We start from the raw sequence: 4,393 nt of genomic DNA, 5'->3' as shown, positions 1-4,393 counted from the left end.
GGAGGAATTAGCTTTGGGGATGACCAGTGAGATATACCTGCTGGAACGCGTGCTGTGGGTGGGTGCTGCTATGGTGACCAGTGAGATATACCTGCTGGAACGCGTGCTACAGGTGGGAGATGCTATGGTGACCAGTGAGCTGAGATAAGGCGGGGCTTTACCTAGCAGAGACTTGTAGATAACCTGAAGCCAGTGGGTTTGGCGATGAGAATGGAGCGCGGGCCAACCAGCGAGAGCGTACAGGTCGCAATGGTGGGTAGTATATGGGGCTTTGGTGACAAAACGGATGGCACTGTGATAGACTGCATCCAATTTGTTGAATAGAGTGTTGGAGGCTATTTTATAGATGACATCACCGAAGTCAAGGATTGGTAGGATCCTTTCCGAGGGTATGTTTGGCAGCATGAGTGAAGGATGCTTTGTTGCGATATAGGAAGCCAATTCTAGATTTAATGTTGGATTGGGGATGCTTAATGTGAGTCTGCAAGGAGAGTTTACAGTCTAAACAGACACCTAGGTATTTGTAGTTGTCCACGTATTCTAAGTCAGAGTCGTCCAGAGTAGTGATGTTGGACAGGCGGGCAGGTGCAGGCAGTGATCGGTTGAATAGCATACATTTAGTTTTACTTGCATTTAAGAGCAGATGGAGGCCATGGAAGGAGAGTTGTATGGCATTGAAGCTTGTCTGGAGGTTAGTTTACACAGTGTCCAAAGAAGAGTCAGAAGCATACAGAATGGTGTCGTCTGCATAGAGGTGGATCAGAGAATCACCAGCAGCAAGAGCAACATCATTTATGTATACAGAGAAGAGAGTTGGCCCGAGGATTGAACCCTGTGGCACCCCCATAATGACTGCCAGAAGTCCGGACAACAGGCCCTCCGATTTGACACACAGGAGATGGGATGGTTAGCATCAACAAAGTGAGCTGCTACTGAATAGTCAGTGCTGTTACACCTGATTAAGCTGCGGTGTTCAGCTATGCGTTGTTTTAATTGTCTTTTATTTGTCCTCCGTAGGCTTTTCCCACATATACAGGAGATGAGATAGATTACCTCCTTTGTCTTGGATGAGATGATGCCCCTAACAGGGATTTTTAGACATGTATGTGGGTGTCTGAAGGACGTTTCTGTAGTGCTATTGCACTGTGTGCATGAGCCACATTTGTCATTCCCATTTGGAATGGGTTTCAAGAGTGTCTGAGTGGACTCAGGGGGCAGGTCAGATCTCACCAATCTATCCCCAATATTGTGACGGCGCTTATAGACCACCAGTTGAGGTTCTTTGAAGAGGAATGACATTTTTTTCCTCTGATTGCAGAACATAACAGAGCTTTTTTTAGGATTGCTTTCATTTTCTATGAACACTTTGTGCAAAAAGACTGTTGCATTGTTTTTCTGCTTTGGTTTAGTTTTTTTTAGCAATTCCTCTCTTGGTTTTTGAGGTATTTTCATAATTGCACCACCAAAAGTTTTGTCCTTGTAGCCTCTCATTTTTAATTGATCTGTCATTTTCTTGGCATTGCTGTCAAAATCTGACTGGTGGCCACAGATTGGTTTAACCCTGCATAACTGGCTATGTGGTAGACCATACATATGGTAGACATATATATACACATATATACCTATATAGACATACATATACACATATATACCTATATAGACATACATATACACATATATATCTACACATACCTATCTAGACATACATATACACATATATACCTATATAGACATACATATACACATATATACCTATATAGACATACATATACACATATATACCTATATAGACATACATATACACATATATATCTACACATACCTATCTAGACATACATATACACATATATACCTACACATACCTATATAGACATACATATACACATATATACCTATATAGACATACATATACACATATATACATACACATACCTATATAGACATACATACTTTTTAAAAAGAATATACCTTTATTATTATTCCCCGCAAACCCTTCCCCCGATCCCCCAATTGAAGTAAACTAATAAACACTTCTGCTTTTACCTTCAATTTATACATCTTATACCCATTTTACAGACACAGTCTACTTTACAATAGTTCTCTCTTGTTTGTTCTTAGTCCTTCCTCTATTTCTGATGTCCATCCAGTTTGATTTCTATTTGTAACTGTGCTATTTCACAAAAGTTTCCGAACCTAAATACATTTTACAGATATCGTATGTTTTACATTGTTTATCTTGTTATCAGTCCCACCCTCCAGCTCCACTCAACCCCTCCCATCTGTCTCTCAACTTCATCCATTTTGGATTTCTAGCAGCCATATATTTTTGAACTGTGCTGTGATGCTTCACAAAATAATTGAACCTTTCTATTCTCATAGCTTCTACAGATTGTAAATTAAAAGTAAACATTTTTGCTAAAATAATTATTATCTTATTGATTGATTGACTATGGCTTTTCAAACCACCCAGTATTGCGGGTATGTTGCAATTCTTCAGCCATTCCTGGACCTGTGACCAAAAACGAGCAACATATGGACAGTACCAAAATAAATTATCTAATGACTCTGCCTCCTCACAGCAGAATCTGCAGAGCTGGGAAGATTGTATCCCCATATATATATATAACATTATATTAGTTGAAAAAATGTGTATAGTAATTTAAATTGAAAAATGTTGAATCCGGCATTGTTTTGCGTATCAATTCATAAACCATGTGCCATGGAATGACACAGTCAACTTAGTGTATTTAAACTTCTGACCCACTGGAATTCTGATACAGTGAATTATAAGCGAAATAATCTGTCTGTAAAGAATTGTTGGAAAAATGGCTTGCGTCATGCACACAGTAGATGTCCTAACTGACTTGCCAAAACTATAGTTTGCTAACAAGAAATGTGTGGAGTGGTTTCCAACCTAAGTGTAGGTAAACTTCCTACTTCAACAGTATGTATTTATGGAGTATAATGTATTTACAGTGCCCTACCAAGACCACCCCATGTTTTCAAGTATTGGTGACAAATAATGCATTATTTTTATTGCATAGATTGTATTGGACAAATATAATGTGTGTAAAATACTTTTTTGAAGGTTGTACTGTTAATAAGCTATGTGTGGCTCCATGTTTGTTAACATTACACAATGCGTTCTGGGTGTCACGTAAACGTCTGTCAGACTAAACATGTTATAATGAGGTGAGGGAACGGTTCACTCATCTTTCGAGTAAACTTCCGGAAGTGAATGAAGGGTAGTCAATTATCATAGGCAACATACCCCCTTCAACATGCATAACGCAAACAGACCAAACTCATCTTGTCTCCTCTTATTATCTTTGGTTGACGTGGGATAAACAAACATGCCGGCACGCACAAACTACCAATCATCGGATTACTTTCGATTTCTAGAAAGTGTTTACTTAATTGAAAAAATAGTGTGGCCAGCTCAAATGCTGAGTATTGCGTCAATCGATACTGGCAGTTCTAAATAAGGGTTCTTATCACACCGGCTTGAGCATGCGCTGCAGGGACCTGTGTAAAATGTTAGTATGTGTGAAGGTTTTAACCTCAATTAAAAGTTCTCTGTACTTTATTATATATTTTTTGTTCATTTGTTCGGTTATTGGTTAAAGGTTTAACACATTTTTGACTTTTGCATTACCTCTGATCTATTTCAGTCTAATCAATTACTCATTACTCATTATTTAATAACGATATCTTACTAAGCTTGATTACTTTTTGTTCTAAATAGAGGCTAGAAGGGTCATGAGTCATATTAAAAAGTGTAGAAATGCAGGAAATGATTTTAGACCCCCCTCCCCCCGAACCTGACCCCCCCCCGGCCAGGTTCAAAGTGAATGATGGCAGGCCCATGTGGAAAATACCTTATTTGCATAAAGGCTCTGATTGGCTATGGTGCGCCGGTCTGTTTAGAGTCTGGTCCTGGACAATACAGATGTTTTTATTAGGTTTAATTTACTGCTGTGTCTGTTAATTGTCCAAAAGCACGGCCACTCTCCCTCTCTATTTTGCTCTAATACCTACGGCATTCCCAAGCATTCTATGAAAGTGTGAAAATGACCATATCTAAGTGCTCGCTTGTCAGAAAATGTTTTTTTTTTTAAAGATGGCATATTCCTGCTGGGGTGAATATCAATCAATCAATCTAATGTATTTATAAAGACCTTTTTGTACATCACCGGATGTACACAGAAACCCAGACCTAAAACCCCAAACAACAAGCAATGCAGATGTAGAATCACAGATTTGAACGCTGTTAGTTCCACTTTACGCCTCAAACAATACAGCTATGAAGTTAGTGCAACAAACAGTCACTTCTAACCAATAGAAAAAGCTATACAATGTTGTTGTTCCAGTATCTCCAGGTACTATACAGAGT

The sequence above is a fragment of the Oncorhynchus keta genome, chromosome 1 (assembly GCF_023373465.1).
Source record: "Oncorhynchus keta strain PuntledgeMale-10-30-2019 chromosome 1, Oket_V2, whole genome shotgun sequence".
Lineage (NCBI taxonomy): Eukaryota > Metazoa > Chordata > Actinopteri > Salmoniformes > Salmonidae > Oncorhynchus > Oncorhynchus keta.
The sequence above is the reverse complement of the archived record's forward strand: the minus strand, read 5'-3'. Positions refer to the sequence as shown.